The 16,583-nt window shown below is 35.9% G+C and overlaps 8 non-coding genes across 8 annotated transcripts; all 8 read right to left on the bottom strand.

Moving 5' to 3' along the window:
* Window positions 1-3,704: 3,704 nt before the first annotated feature.
* Window positions 3,705-3,794, bottom strand: TRNAR-UCU (transfer RNA arginine (anticodon UCU)). The gene is given in 2 exon segments: window positions 3,705-3,740; window positions 3,758-3,794. It is a non-coding gene; the product is annotated as a tRNA-Arg (tRNA).
* Window positions 3,795-5,235: 1,441 nt separating this feature from the next.
* TRNAR-UCU (transfer RNA arginine (anticodon UCU)) lies at window positions 5,236-5,325 on the bottom strand. The gene is given in 2 exon segments: window positions 5,236-5,271; window positions 5,289-5,325. It is a non-coding gene; the product is annotated as a tRNA-Arg (tRNA).
* Window positions 5,326-9,060: 3,735 nt separating this feature from the next.
* TRNAR-UCU (transfer RNA arginine (anticodon UCU)) lies at window positions 9,061-9,150 on the bottom strand. Its single transcript is given in 2 exon segments — window positions 9,061-9,096; window positions 9,114-9,150. It is a non-coding gene; the product is annotated as a tRNA-Arg (tRNA).
* Window positions 9,151-11,344: 2,194 nt separating this feature from the next.
* TRNAR-UCU (transfer RNA arginine (anticodon UCU)) lies at window positions 11,345-11,434 on the bottom strand. The gene is given in 2 exon segments: window positions 11,345-11,380; window positions 11,398-11,434. It is a non-coding gene; the product is annotated as a tRNA-Arg (tRNA).
* Window positions 11,435-12,110: 676 nt separating this feature from the next.
* On the bottom strand, window positions 12,111-12,200 carry TRNAR-UCU (transfer RNA arginine (anticodon UCU)). The gene is given in 2 exon segments: window positions 12,111-12,146; window positions 12,164-12,200. It is a non-coding gene; the product is annotated as a tRNA-Arg (tRNA).
* A 2,195-nt stretch (window positions 12,201-14,395) lies between these two features.
* Window positions 14,396-14,485, bottom strand: TRNAR-UCU (transfer RNA arginine (anticodon UCU)). The gene is given in 2 exon segments: window positions 14,396-14,431; window positions 14,449-14,485. It is a non-coding gene; the product is annotated as a tRNA-Arg (tRNA).
* A 676-nt stretch (window positions 14,486-15,161) lies between these two features.
* On the bottom strand, window positions 15,162-15,251 carry TRNAR-UCU (transfer RNA arginine (anticodon UCU)). Its single transcript is given in 2 exon segments — window positions 15,162-15,197; window positions 15,215-15,251. It is a non-coding gene; the product is annotated as a tRNA-Arg (tRNA).
* Window positions 15,252-15,927: 676 nt separating this feature from the next.
* Window positions 15,928-16,017, bottom strand: TRNAR-UCU (transfer RNA arginine (anticodon UCU)). The gene is given in 2 exon segments: window positions 15,928-15,963; window positions 15,981-16,017. It is a non-coding gene; the product is annotated as a tRNA-Arg (tRNA).
* Between the last annotated feature and the right edge of the window lie 566 nt (window positions 16,018-16,583).

Here is a 16,583-nt window from a genome sequence, read left to right as displayed (position 1 = left end):
ATGATCGAGGTTTTGTCAATCCAGTGTTTACTTCACATCATATTATCAAGCCTTCTGGGATACAAGAAAGAATAATTGTTTTCTGAAACATAAAATGTCTGTAGAAGAATCACACTTCTGGGTGAAACCTTGAACTACACCTTTGTTCCTTTAGGGATAAATTCGGAGAATAGGGTATTACTGTATTTTCTTGCAAACTGAATACGTTTGGACAACAATTCCATACCTTAATAAAAAAGAACTGGATAAAAAGTGCAGCCATACAATTGGTTAACAATACAAAAACACAAAGAGAATATACCATAAATAGCTTTGAAAGAAGATTTTACTTTATATGTCGCTAGAAACAAATGTCTGAGTGTAGGGTGTCGTGTTTTTGGTCTATCTCATTTACAGCTATTATAAAGACAATGTTTCTGAAGGAAGGATACATTAGGAAAGTGCAAAGTTTCTGGCAGTGATGTTGTATTGCTTATGAGCAATATGTTCCTGTTGCAATGGAAGGCAGACTGCTTTTGATTCAGTTGCATGCTGTATTAGATACATAGGTTCAACTTGGGTCAAATACTAAGATTAAAGCATCGGCCAAAAATAAACATTCCTCACATGCATAATGTTCCTTGTTTGAATTAGAAAGTATAAAATGCGACTCTGGTGGGATTCGAACCCACAACCTTTGAATGACTTTGCCAATTCACTTAGAAGTCCAACGCGCTATCCATTGCGCCACAGATCCAGATGAAAATCAACTTGCGTACATTAAGGGGTGATCGAAGTTTTGTCAATCCAGTGTTTACTTCACATCATATTATCAAGCCTTCTGGGATACAAGAAAGAATAATTGTTTTCTGAAACATAAAATGTCTGTAGAAGAATCACACTTCTGGGTGAAACCTTGAACTACACCTTTGTTCCTTTAGGGATAAATTCGGAGAATAGGGTATTACTGTATTTTCTTGCAAACTGAATACGTTTGGACAACAATTCCATACCTTAATAAAAAAGAACTGGATAAAAAGTGCAGCCATACAATTGGTTAACAATACAAAAACACAAAGAGAATATACCATAAATAGCTTTGAAAGAAGATTTTACTTTATATGTCGCTAGAAACAAATGTCTGAGTGTAGGGTGTCGTGTTTTTGGTCTATCTCATTTACAGCTATTATAAAGACAATGTTTCTGAAGGAAGGATACGTTAGGAAAGTGCAAAGTTTCTGGCAGTGATGTTGTATTGCTTATGAGCAATATGTTCCTGTTGCAATGGAAGGCAGACTGCTTTTGATTCAGTTGCATGCTGTATTAGATACATAGGTTCAACTTGGGTCAAATACTAAGATTAAAGCATCGGCCAAAAATAAACATTCCTCACATGCATAATGTTCCTTCTTTGAATTAGAAAGTATAAAATGCGACTCTGGTGGGATTCGAACCCACAACCTTTGAATGACTTTGCCAATTCACTTAGAAGTCTAACGCGCTATCCATTGCGCCACAGATCCAGATGAAAATCAACTTGCGTACATTAAGGGGTGATCGAAGTTTTGTCAATCCAGTGTTTACTTCACATCATATTATCAAGCCTTCTGGGATACAAGAAAGAATAATTGTTTTCTGAAACGTAAAATGTCTGTAGAAGAATCACACTTCTGGGTGAAACCTTGAACTACACCTTTGTTCCTTTAGGGATAAATTCGGAGAATAGGGTATTACTGTATTTTCTTGCAAACTGAATACGTTTGGACAACAATTCCATACCTTAATAAAAAGAACTGGATAAAAAGTGCAGCCATACAATTGGTTAACAATACAAAAACACAAAGAGAATATACCATAAATAGCTTTGATAGAAGATTTTACTTTATATGTCGCTAGAAACAAATGTCTGAGTGTAGGGTGTCGTGTTTTTGGTCTATCTCATTTACAGCTATTATAAAGACAATGTTTCTGAAGGAAGGATACATTAGGAAAGTGCAAAGTTTTTGGCAGTGATGTTGTATTCCTTATGAGCAATATGTTCCTGTTGCAATGGAAGGCAGACTGCTTTTGATTCAGTTGCATGCTGTATTAGATACATAGGTTCAACTTGGGTCAAATACTAAGATTAAAGCATCGGCCAAAAATAAACATTCCTCACATGCATAATGTTCCTTGTTTGAATAAGAAAGTAAAAAATGCGACTCTGGTGGGATTCGAACCCGCAACCTTTGAATGACTTTGCCAATTCACTTAGAAGTCCAACGCGCTATCCATTGCGCCACAGAGCCAGATGACAATCAACTTGCGTACATCAGGGGATGATCGAGGTTTTGTCAATCCAGTGTTTACTTCACATCATATTATCAAGCCTTCTGGGATACAAGAAAGAATAATTGTTTTCTGAAACATAAAATGTCTGTAGAAGAATCACACTTCTGGGTGAAACCTTGAACTACACCTTTGTTCCTTTAGGGATAAATTCGGAGAATAGGGTATTACTGTATTTTCTTGCAAACTGAATACGTTTGGACAACAATTCCATACCTTAATAAAAAAGAACTGGATAAAAAGTGCAGCCATACAATTGGTTAACAATACAAAAACACAAAGAGAATATACCATAAATAGCTTTGAAAGAAGATTTTACTTTATATGTCGCTAGAAACAAATGTCTGAGTGTAGGGTGTCGTGTTTTTGGTCTATCTCATTTACAGCTATTATAAAGACAATGTTTCTGAAGGAAGGATACATTAGGAAAGTGCAAAGTTTCTGGCAGTGATGTTGTATTGCTTATGAGCAATATGTTCCTGTTGCAATGGAAGGCAGACTGCTTTTGATTCAGTTGCATGCTGTATTAGATACATAGGTTCAACTTGGGTCAAATACTAAGATTAAAGCATCGGCCAAAAATAAACATTCCTCACATGCATAATGTTCCTTGTTTGAATTAGAAAGTATAAAATGCGACTCTGGTGGGATTCGAACCCACAACCTTTGAATGACTTTGCCAATTCACTTAGAAGTCCAACGCGCTATCCATTGCGCCACAGATCCAGATGAAAATCAACTTGCGTACATTAAGGGGTGATCGAAGTTTTGTCAATCCAGTGTTTACTTCACATCATATTATCAAGCCTTCTGGGATACAAGAAAGAATAATTGTTTTCTGAAACATAAAATGTCTGTAGAAGAATCACACTTCTGGGTGAAACCTTGAACTACACCTTTGTTCCTTTAGGGATAAATTCGGAGAATAGGGTATTACTGTATTTTCTTGCAAACTGAATACGTTTGGACAACAATTCCATACCTTAATAAAAAAGAACTGGATAAAAAGTGCAGCCATACAATTGGTTAACAATACAAAAACACAAAGAGAATATACCATAAATAGCTTTGAAAGAAGATTTTACTTTATATGTCGCTAGAAACAAATGTCTGAGTGTAGGGTGTCGTGTTTTTGGTCTATCTCATTTACAGCTATTATAAAGACAATGTTTCTGAAGGAAGGATACATTAGAAAAGTGCCAAGTTTCTGGTAGTGATGTTGTATTGCTTATGAGCAATATGTTCCTGTTGCAATGGAAGGCAGACTGCTTTTGATTCAGTTGCATGCTGTATTAGATACATAGGTTCAACTTGGGTCAAATACTAAGATTAAAGGCCAAAAATAAACATTCCTCACATGCATAATGTTCCTTGTTTGAATAAGAAAGTAAAAAATGCGACTCTGGTGGGATTCGAACCCACAACCTTTGAATGACTTTGACAATTCACTTAGAAGTCCAACGCGCTATCCATTGCGCCACAGAGCCAGATGACAATCAACTTGCGTACATCAGGGGATGATCGAGGTTTTGTCAATCCAGTGTTTACTTCACATCATATTATCAAGCCTTCTGGGATACAAGAAAGAATAATTGTTTTCCGAAACATAAAATGTCTGTAGAAGAATCACACTTCTGGGTGAAACCTTGAACTACACCTTTTTTCCTTTAGGGATAAATTCGGAGAATAGGGTATTACAGTATTTTCTTGCCAAGTGAATTGGTTTGGACAACAATTCCATACCTTAATAAAAAATAACTGGATAAAAAGTGCAGACATACAATTGGTTAACAATACAAAAACACAAAGAGAATATACCATAAATAGCTTTGAAAGAAGATTTTACTTTATATGTCGCTAGAAACAAATGTCTGAGCGTAGGGTGTCGTGTTTTGGTCTATCTCATTTACAGCTATTATAAAGACAATGTTTCTGAAGGAAGGATACATTAGAAAAGTGCCAAGTTTCTGGTAGTGATGTTGTATTGCTTATGAGCAATATGTTCCTGTTGCAATGAAAGGCAGACTGCTTTTGATTCAGTTGCATGCTGTATTAGATACATAGGTTCAACTTGGGTCAAATACTAAGATTAAAGCATCGGCCAAAAATAAACATTCCTCACATGCATAATGTTCCTTGTTTGAATAAGAAAGTAAAAAATGCAACTCTGGTGGTATTCAAAGCCACAACCTTTGAATGACTTTGCCAATTCACTTAGAAGTCCAACGCGCTATCCATTCCGCCACAGATCCAGATGAAAATTAACTTGCGTACATTAAGGGATGATCAAAGTTTTGTCAATCCAGTGTTTACTTCACATCATATTATCAAGCTTTCTGGGATACAAGAAAGAATAATTGTTTTCTGAAACATAAAATGTCTGTAGAAGAATCACACTTCTGGCTGAAACCTTGAACTACACCTTTGTTCCTTTAGGGATAAATTCGGAGAATAGGGTATTACTGTATTTTCTTGCAAACTGAATACGTTTGGACAACATTTCCATACCTTAATAAAAAAGAACTGGATAAAAAGTGCAGACATGCAATTGGTTAACAATACAAAAACACAAAGAGAATATACCATAAATAGCTTTGAAAGAAGATTTTACTTTATATGTCGCTAGAAACAAATGTCTGAGTGTAGGGTGTCGTGTTTTTGGTCTATCTCATTTACAGCTATTATAAAGACAATGTTTCTGAAGGAAGGATACATTAGAAAAGTGCCAAGTTTCTGGTAGTGATGTTGTATTGCTTATGAGCAATATGTTCCTGTTGCAATGGAAGGCAGACTGCTTTTGATTCAGTTGCATGCTGTATTAGATACATAGGTTCAACTTGGGTCAAATACTAAGATTAAAGCATCGGCCAAAAATAAACATTCCTCACATGCATAATGTTCCTTGTTTGAATTAGAAAGTAAAGAATGCGACTCTGGTGGGATTCGAACCCACAACCTTTGAATGACTTTGCCAATTCACTTAGAAGTCCAACGCGCTTTCCATTGCGCCATAGAGCCAGATGAAATTCAACTTGCGTACATTAAGGGATGATCAAAGTTTTGTCAATTCAGTGTTTACTTCACATCATATTATCAAGCCTTCTGGGATACAAGAAAGAATAATTGTTTTCTGAAACATAAAATGTCTGTAGAAGAATCACACTTCTGGGTGAAACCTTGAACTACACTTTTGTTCCTTTAGGGATAAATTCGGAGAATAGGGTATTACTGTATTTTCTTGCAAACTGAATACGTTTGGACAACAATTCCATACCTTAATAAAAAAGAACTGGATAAAAAGTGCAGCCATACAATTGGTTAACAATACAAAAACACAAAGAGAATATACCATAAATAGCTTTGAAAGAAGATTTTACTTTATATGTCGCTAGAAACAAATGTCTGAGTGTAGGGTGTCGTGTTTTTGGTCTATCTCATTTACAGCTATTATAAAGACAATGTTTCTGAAGGAAGGATACGTTAGGAAAGTGCAAAGTTTCTGGCAGTGATGTTGTATTGCTTATGAGCAATATGTTCCTGTTGCAATGGAAGGCAGACTGCTTTTGATTCAGTTGCATGCTGTATTAGATACATAGGTTCAACTTGGGTCAAATACTAAGATTAAAGCATCGGCCAAAAATAAACATTCCTCACATGCATAATGTTCCTTGTTTGAATAAGAAAGTAAAAAATGCGACTCTGGGGGGATTCGAACCCGCAACCTTTGAATGACTTTGCCAATTCACTTAGAAGTCCAACGCGCTATCCATTGCGCCACAGAGCCAGATGACAATCAACTTGCGTACATCAGGGGATGATCGAGGTTTTGTCAATCCAGTGTTTACTTCACATCATATTATCAAGCCTTCTGGGATACAAGAAAGAATAATTGTTTTCTGAAACATAAAATGTCTGTAGAAGAATCACACTTCTGGGTGAAACCTTGAACTACACCTTTGTTCCTTTAGGGATAAATTCGGAGAATAGGGTATTACTGTATTTTCTTGCAAACTGAATACGTTTGGACAACAATTCCATACCTTAATAAAAAAGAACTGGATAAAAAGTGCAGCCATACAATTGGTTAACAATACAAAAACACAAAGAGAATATACCATAAATAGCTTTGAAAGAAGATTTTACTTTATATGTCGCTAGAAACAAATGTCTGAGTGTAGGGTGTCGTGTTTTTGGTCTATCTCATTTACAGCTATTATAAAGACAATGTTTCTGAAGGAAGGATACATTAGGAAAGTGCAAAGTTTCTGGCAGTGATGTTGTATTGCTTATGAGCAATATGTTCCTGTTGCAATGGAAGGCAGACTGCTTTTGATTCAGTTGCATGCTGTATTAGATACATAGGTTCAACTTGGGTCAAATACTAAGATTAAAGCATCGGCCAAAAATAAACATTCCTCACATGCATAATGTTCCTTCTTTGAATTAGAAAGTATAAAATGCGACTCTGGTGGGATTCGAACCCACAACCTTTGAATGACTTTGCCAATTCACTTAGAAGTCCAACGCGCTATCCATTGCGCCACAGATCCAGATGAAAATCAACTTGCGTACATTAAGGGGTGATCGAAGTTTTGTCAATCCAGTGTTTACTTCACATCATATTATCAAGCCTTCTGGGATACAAGAAAGAATAATTGTTTTCTGAAACGTAAAATGTCTGTAGAAGAATCACACTTCTGGGTGAAACCTTGAACTACACCTTTGTTCCTTTAGGGATAAATTCGGAGAATAGGGTATTACTGTATTTTCTTGCAAACTGAATACGTTTGGACAACAATTCCATACCTTAATAAAAAAGAACTGGATAAAAAGTGCAGCCATACAATTGGTTAACAATACAAAAACACAAAGAGAATATACCATAAATAGCTTTGATAGAAGATTTTACTTTATATGTCGCTAGAAACAAATGTCTGAGTGTAGGGTGTCGTGTTTTTGGTCTATCTCATTTACAGCTATTATAAAGACAATGTTTCTGAAGGAAGGATACATTAGGAAAGTGCAAAGTTTTTGGCAGTGATGTTGTATTCCTTATGAGCAATATGTTCCTGTTGCAATGGAAGGCAGACTGCTTTTGATTCAGTTGCATGCTGTATTAGATACATAGGTTCAACTTGGGTCAAATACTAAGATTAAAGCATCGGCCAAAAATAAACATTCCTCACATGCATAATGTTCCTTGTTTGAATAAGAAAGTAAAAAATGCGACTCTGGTGGGATTCGAACCCGCAACCTTTGAATGACTTTGCCAATTCACTTAGAAGTCCAACGCGCTATCCATTGCGCCACAGAGCCAGATGACAATCAACTTGCGTACATCAGGGGATGATCGAGGTTTTGTCAATCCAGTGTTTACTTCACATCATATTATCAAGCCTTCTGGGATACAAGAAAGAATAATTGTTTTCTGAAACATAAAATGTCTGTAGAAGAATCACACTTCTGGGTGAAACCTTGAACTACACCTTTGTTCCTTTAGGGATAAATTCGGAGAATAGGGTATTACTGTATTTTCTTGCAAACTGAATACGTTTGGACAACAATTCCATACCTTAATAAAAAAGAACTGGATAAAAAGTGCAGCCATACAATTGGTTAACAATACAAAAACACAAAGAGAATATACCATAAATAGCTTTGAAAGAAGATTTTACTTTATATGTCGCTAGAAACAAATGTCTGAGTGTAGGGTGTCGTGTTTTTGGTCTATCTCATTTACAGCTATTATAAAGACAATGTTTCTGAAGGAAGGATACATTAGGAAAGTGCAAAGTTTCTGGCAGTGATGTTGTATTGCTTATGAGCAATATGTTCCTGTTGCAATGGAAGGCAGACTGCTTTTGATTCAGTTGCATGCTGTATTAGATACATAGGTTCAACTTGGGTCAAATACTAAGATTAAAGCATCGGCCAAAAATAAACATTCCTCACATGCATAATGTTCCTTGTTTGAATTAGAAAGTATAAAATGCGACTCTGGTGGGATTCGAACCCACAACCTTTGAATGACTTTGCCAATTCACTTAGAAGTCCAACGCGCTATCCATTGCGCCACAGATCCAGATGAAAATCAACTTGCGTACATTAAGGGGTGATCGAAGTTTTGGCAATCCAGTGTTTACTTCACATCATATTATCAAGCCTTCTGGGATACAAGAAAGAATAATTGTTTTCTGAAACATAAAATGTCTGTAGAAGAATCACACTTCTGGGTGAAACCTTGAACTACACCTTTGTTCCTTTAGGGATAAATTCGGAGAATAGGGTATTACTGTATTTTCTTGCAAACTGAATACGTTTGGACAACAATTCCATACCTTAATAAAAAAGAACTGGATAAAAAGTGCAGCCATACAATTGGTTAACAATACAAAAACACAAAGAGAATATACCATAAATAGCTTTGAAAGAAGATTTTACTTTATATGTCGCTAGAAACAAATGTCTGAGTGTAGGGTGTCGTGTTTTTGGTCTATCTCATTTACAGCTATTATAAAGACAATGTTTCTGAAGGAAGGATACATTAGAAAAGTGCCAAGTTTCTGGTAGTGATGTTGTATTGCTTATGAGCAATATGTTCCTGTTGCAATGGAAGGCAGACTGCTTTTGATTCAGTTGCATGCTGTATTAGATACATAGGTTCAACTTGGGTCAAATACTAAGATTAAAGGCCAAAAATAAACATTCCTCACATGCATAATGTTCCTTGTTTGAATAAGAAAGTAAAAAATGCGACTCTGGTGGGATTCGAACCCACAACCTTTGAATGACTTTGACAATTCACTTAGAAGTCCAACGCGCTATCCATTGCGCCACAGAGCCAGATGACAATCAACTTGCGTACATCAGGGGATGATCGAGGTTTTGTCAATCCAGTGTTTACTTCACATCATATTATCAAGCCTTCTGGGATACAAGAAAGAATAATTGTTTTCCGAAACATAAAATGTCTGTAGAAGAATCACACTTCTGGGTGAAACCTTGAACTACACCTTTTTTCCTTTAGGGATAAATTCGGAGAATAGGGTATTACAGTATTTTCTTGCCAAGTGAATTGGTTTGGACAACAATTCCATACCTTAATAAAAAATAACTGGATAAAAAGTGCAGACATACAATTGGTTAACAATACAAAAACACAAAGAGAATATACCATAAATAGCTTTGAAAGAAGATTTTACTTTATATGTCGCTAGAAACAAATGTCTGAGCGTAGGGTGTCGTGTTTTGGTCTATCTCATTTACAGCTATTATAAAGACAATGTTTCTGAAGGAAGGATACATTAGAAAAGTGCCAAGTTTCTGGTAGTGATGTTGTATTGCTTATGAGCAATATGTTCCTGTTGCAATGAAAGGCAGACTGCTTTTGATTCAGTTGCATGCTGTATTAGATACATAGGTTCAACTTGGGTCAAATACTAAGATTAAAGCATCGGCCAAAAATAAACATTCCTCACATGCATAATGTTCCTTGTTTGAATAAGAAAGTAAAAAATGCAACTCTGGTGGTATTCAAAGCCACAACCTTTGAATGACTTTGCCAATTCACTTAGAAGTCCAACGCGCTATCCATTCCGCCACAGATCCAGATGAAAATTAACTTGCGTACATTAAGGGATGATCAAAGTTTTGTCAATCCAGTGTTTACTTCACATCATATTATCAAGCTTTCTGGGATACAAGAAAGAATAATTGTTTTCTGAAACATAAAATGTCTGTAGAAGAATCACACTTCTGGCTGAAACCTTGAACTACACCTTTGTTCCTTTAGGGATAAATTCGGAGAATAGGGTATTACTGTATTTTCTTGCAAACTGAATACGTTTGGACAACATTTCCATACCTTAATAAAAAAGAACTGGATAAAAAGTGCAGACATGCAATTGGTTAACAATACAAAAACACAAAGAGAATATACCATAAATAGCTTTGAAAGAAGATTTTACTTTATATGTCGCTAGAAACAAATGTCTGAGTGTAGGGTGTCGTGTTTTTGGTCTATCTCATTTACAGCTATTATAAAGACAATGTTTCTGAAGGAAGGATACATTAGGAAAGTGCAAAGTTTCTGGCAGTGATGTTGTATTGCTTATGAGCAATATGTTCCTGTTGCCATGGAAGGCAGACTGCTTTTGATTCAGTTGCATGCTGTATTAGATACATAGGTTCAACTTGGGTGAAATACTAAGATTAAAGCATCGGCCAAAAATAAACATTCCTCACATGCATAATGTTCCTTATTTGAATAAGAAAGTAAAAAATGCGACTCTGGTTGGATTCGAACCCACAACCTTTGAATGACTTTGCCAATTCACTTAGAAGTCCAACGCGCTATCCATTGCGCCACAGAGCCAGATGAAAATCCACTTGCATACAGTAAGGGATGATCGAAGTTTTGTCAATCCAGTGTTTACTTCACATCACATTATCAAGCCTTCTGGGATACATGAAAGAATGATTGTTTTCTGAAACATTAAATGTCTGTAGCAAGAATCACAGTTCGGGGTGAAACCTTGAACTGCACCTTTGTTCGCTTGGGGAGAAATTCAGAGAATAGGGTATTACAGTATTTTCTTGCCAAGTGAATTGGTTTGGACAACAATTTCATACCTTAATAAAAAAGAACTGGATAAAAAGTGCAGACATACAATTGGTTAACAATACAAAAACACAAAGATAGCTTTGAAAGAAGATTTTACTTTATATGTCGCTAGAAACAAATGTCTGAGTGTAGGGTGTCGTGTTTTTGGTCTATCTCATTTACAGCTATTATAAAGACAATGTTTCTGAAGGAAGGATACATTAGGAAAGTGCAAAGTTTCTGGCAGTGATGTTGTATTGCTTATGAGCAATATGTTCCTGTTGCAATGGAAGGCAGACTGCTTTTGATTCAGTTGCATGCTGTATTAGATACATAGGTTCAACTTGGGTCAAATACTAAGATTAAAGCATCGGCCAAAAATAAACATTCCTGACATGCATAATGTTCCTTGTTTGAATTAGAAAGTAAAAAATGCGACTCTGGTGGGATTCGAACCCACAACCTTTGAATGACTTTGCCAATTCACTTAGAAGTCCAACGCGCTATCCATTGCACCACAGAGCCAGACGAAAATCAACTTGCGTACATTAAGGGATGATCGAAGTTTTGTCAATCCAGTGTTTACTTCACATCATATTATCAAGCCTTCTGGGATACAAGAAAGAATAATTGTTTTCTGAAACATAAAATGTCTGTAGAAGAATCACACTTCTGGGTGAAATCTTGAACTACACCTTTGTTCCTTTAGGGATAAATTCGGAGAATAGGGTATTACTGTATTTTCTTGCAAACTGAATACGTTTGGACAACAATTCCATACCTTAATAAAAAAGAACTGGATAAAAAGTGCAGCCATACAATTGGTTAACAATACAAAAACACAAAGAGAATATACCATAAATAGCTTTGAAAGAAGATTTTACTTTATATGTCGCTAGAAACAAATGTCTGAGTGTAGGGTGTCGTGTTTTTGGTCTATCTCATTTACAGCTATTATAAAGACAATGTTTCTGAAGGAAGGATACATTAGGAAAGTGCAAAGTTTCTGGCAGTGATGTTGTATTGCTTATGAGCAATATGTTCCTGTTGCAATGGAAGGCAGACTGCTTTTGATTCAGTTGTATGCTGTATTAGATACATAGGTTCAACTTGGGTCAAATACTAAGATTAAAGCATCGGCCAAAAATAAACATTCCTCACATGCATAATGTTCCTTGTTTGAATAAGAAAGTAAAAAATACAACTCTGGTGGGATTCGAACCCACAACCTTTGAATGACTTTGCCAATTCACTTAGAAGTCCAACGCGCTATCCATTGCGCCACAGAGCCAGTTGAAAATTAACTTGCGTACATTAAGGGATGATCGAAGTTTTGTCAATCCAGTGTTTACTTCACATCATATTATCAAGCCTTCTGGGATACAAGAAAGAATAATTGTTTTCTGAAACATAAAATGTCTGTAGAAGAATCACACTTCTGGGTGAAACCTTGAACTACACCTTTGTTCCTTTAGGGATAAATTCGGAGAATAGGGTATTACTGTATTTTCTTGCAAACTGAATACGTTTGGACAACAATTCCATACCTTAATAAAAAAGAACTGGATAAAAAGTGCAGCCATACAATTGGTTAACAATACAAAAACACAAAGAGAATATACCATAAATAGCTTTGAAAGAAGATTTTACTTTATATGTCGCTAGAAACAAATGTCTGAGTGTAGGGTGTCGTGTTTTTGGTCTATCTCATTTACAGCTATTATAAAGACAATGTTTCTGAAGGAAGGATACGTTAGGAAAGTGCAAAGTTTCTGGCAGTGATGTTGTATTGCTTATGAGCAATATGTTCCTGTTGCAATGGAAGGCAGACTGCTTTTGATTCAGTTGCATGCTGTATTAGATACATAGGTTCAACTTGGGTCAAATACTAAGATTAAAGCATCGGCCAAAAATAAACATTCCTCACATGCATAATGTTCCTTGTTTGAATAAGAAAGTAAAAAATGCGACTCTGGTGGGATTCGAACCCACAACCTTTGAATGACTTTGCCAATTCACTTAGAAGTCCAACGCGCTATCCATTCCGCCACAGATCCAGATGAAAATTAACTTGCGTACATTAAGGGATGATCAAAGTTTTGTCAATCCAGTGTTTACTTCACATCATATTATCAAGCTTTCTGGGATACAAGAAAGAATAATTGTTTTCTGAAACATAAAATGTCTGTAGAAGAATCACACTTCTGGCTGAAACCTTGAACTACACCTTTGTTCCTTTAGGGATAAATTCGGAGAATAGGGTATTACTGTATTTTCTTGCAAACTGAATACGTTTGGACAACATTTCCATACCTTAATAAAAAAGAACTGGATAAAAAGTGCAGACATGCAATTGGTTAACAATACAAAAACACAAAGAGAATATACCATAAATAGCTTTGAAAGAAGATTTTACTTTATATGTCGCTAGAAACAAATGTCTGAGTGTAGGGTGTCGTGTTTTTGGTCTATCTCATTTACAGCTATTATAAAGACAATGTTTCTGAAGGAAGGATACATTAGGAAAGTGCAAAGTTTCTGGCAGTGATGTTGTATTGCTTATGAGCAATATGTTCCTGTTGCCATGGAAGGCAGACTGCTTTTGATTCAGTTGCATGCTGTATTAGATACATAGGTTCAACTTGGGTGAAATACTAAGATTAAAGCATCGGCCAAAAATAAACATTCCTCACATGCATAATGTTCCTTATTTGAATAAGAAAGTAAAAAATACGACTCTGGTTGGATTCGAACCCACAACCTTTGAATGACTTTGCCAATTCACTTAGAAGTCCAACGCGCTATCCATTGCGCCACAGAGCCAGATGAAAATCCACTTGCATACAGTAAGGGATGATCGAAGTTTTGTCAATCCAGTGTTTACTTCACATCACATTATCAAGCCTTCTGGGATACATGAAAGAATGATTGTTTTCTGAAACATTAAATGTCTATAGCAAGAATCACAGTTCGGGGTGAAACCTTGAACTGCACCTTTGTTCGCTTGGGGAGAAATTCAGAGAATAGGGTATTACAGTATTTTCTTGCCAAGTGAATTGGTTTGGACAACAATTTCATACCTTAATAAAAAAGAACTGGATAAAAAGTGCAGACATACAATTGGTTAACAATACAAAAACACAAAGATAGCTTTGAAAGAAGATTTTACTTTATATGTCGCTAGAAACAAATGTCTGAGTGTAGGGTGTCGTGTTTTTGGTCTATCTCATTTACAGCTATTATAAAGACAATGTTTCTGAAGGAAGGATACATTAGGAAAGTGCAAAGTTTCTGGCAGTGATGTTGTATTGCTTATGAGCAATATGTTCCTGTTGCAATGGAAGGCAGACTGCTTTTGATTCAGTTGCATGCTGTATTAGATACATAGGTTCAACTTGGGTCAAATACTAAGATTAAAGCATCGGCCAAAAATAAACATTCCTGACATGCATAATGTTCCTTGTTTGAATTAGAAAGTAAAAAATGCGACTCTGGTGGGATTCGAACCCACAACCTTTGAATGACTTTGCCAATTCACTTAGAAGTCCAACGCGCTATCCATTGCACCACAGAGCCAGACGAAAACCAACTTGCGTACATTAAGGGATGATCGAAGTTTTGTCAATCCAGTGTTTACTTCACATCATATTATCAAGCCTTCTGGGATACAAGAAAGAATAATTGTTTTCTGAAACATAAAATGTCTGTAGAAGAATCACACTTCTGGTTGAAACCTTGAACTACACCTTTGTTCCTTTAGGGATAAATTCGGAGAATAGGGTATTACTGTATTTTCTTGCAAACTGAATACGTTTGGACAACAATTCCATACCTTAATAAAAAAGAACTGGATAAAAAGTGCAGCCATACAATTGGTTAACAATACAAAAACACAAAGAGAATATACCATAAATAGCTTTGAAAGAAGATTTTACTTTATATGTCGCTAGAAACAAATGTCTGAGTGTAGGGTGTCGTGTTTTTGGTCTATCTCATTTACAGCTATTATAAAGACAATGTTTCTGAAGGAAGGATACATTAGGAAAGTGCAAAGTTTTTGGCAGTGATGTTGTATTCCTTATGAGCAATATGTTCCTGTTGCAATGGAAGACAGACTGCTTTTGATTCAGTTGCATGTTGTATTAGATACATAGGTTCAACTTGGGTCAAATACTAAGATTAAAGCATCGGCCAAAAATAAACATTCCTCACATGCATAATGTTCCTTGTTTGAATAAGAAAGTAAAAAATACGACTCTGGTGGGATTCGAACCCACAACCTTTGAATGACTTTGCCAATTCTCTTAGAAGTCCAACACGCTATCCATTGCGCCACAGAGCCAGATGAAAATCAACTTGCGTACATTAAGGGATGATCGAAGTTTTGTCAATCCAGTGTTTACTTCACATCATATTATCAAGCCTTCTGGGATACAAGAAAGAATAATTGTTTTCTGAAACATAAAATGTCTGTAGAAGAATCACACTTCTGGGTGAAACCTTGAACTACACTTTTGTTCCTTTAGGGATAAATTCGGAGAATAGGGTATTACTGTATTTTCTTGCAAACTGAATACGTTTGGACAACAATTCCATACCTTAATAAAAAAGAACTGGATAAAAAGTGCAGCCATACAATTGGTTAACAATACAAAAACACAAAGAGAATATACCATACATAGCTTTGAAAGAAGATTTTACTTTATATGTCGCTAGAAACAAATGTCTGAGTGTAGGGTGTCGTGTTTTTGGTCTATCTCATTTACAGCTATTATAAAGACAATGTTTCTGAAGGAAGGATACATTAGGAAAGTGCAAAGTTTCTGACAGTGATGTTGTATTGCTTATGAGCAATATGTTCCTGTTGCAATGGAAGGCAGACTGCTTTTGATTCAGTTGCATGCTGTATTAGATACATAGGTTCAACTTGGGTCAAATACTAAGATTAAAGCATCGGCCAAAAATAAACATTCCTCACATGCATAATGTTCCTTGTTTGAATAAGAAAGTAAAAAATACGACTCTGGTGGGATTCGAACCCACAACCTTTGAATGACTTTGCCAATTCACTTAGAAGTCCAACGCGCTATCCATTGCGCCACAGAGCCAGATGACAATCAACTTGCGTACATCAGGGGATGATCGAGGTTTTGTCAATCCAGTGTTTACTTCACATCATATTATCAAGCCTTCTGGGATACAAGAAAGAATAATTGTTTTCTGAAACATAAAATGTCTGTAGAAGAATCACACTTCTGGGTGAAACCTTGAACTACACCTTTGTTCCTTTAGGGATAAATTCGGAGAATAGGGTATTACTGTATTTTCTTGCAAACTGAATACGTTTGGACAACAATTCCATACCTTAATAAAAAAGAACTGGATAAAAAGTGCAGCCATACAATTGGTTAACAATACAAAAACACAAAGAGAATATACCATAAATAGCTTTGAAAGAAGATTTTACTTTATATGTCGCTAGAAACAAATGTCTGAGTGTAGGGTGTCGTGTTTTTGGTCTATCTCATTTACAGCTATTATAAAGACAATGTTTCTGAAGGAAGGATACATTAGGAAAGTGCAAAGTTTCTGGCAGTGATGTTGTATTGCTTATGAGCAATATGTTCCTGTTGCAATGGAAGGCAGACTGCTTTTGATTCAGTTGCATGCTGTA

Source organism: Ambystoma mexicanum, assembly GCF_040938575.1.
Source record: "Ambystoma mexicanum isolate Mex_15411 chromosome 12 unlocalized genomic scaffold, UKY_AmexF1_1 Mex_chr12_unloc.1, whole genome shotgun sequence".
Lineage (NCBI taxonomy): Eukaryota > Metazoa > Chordata > Amphibia > Caudata > Ambystomatidae > Ambystoma > Ambystoma mexicanum.
The sequence above is the reverse complement of the archived record's forward strand: the minus strand, read 5'-3'. Positions and strand labels throughout refer to the sequence as shown.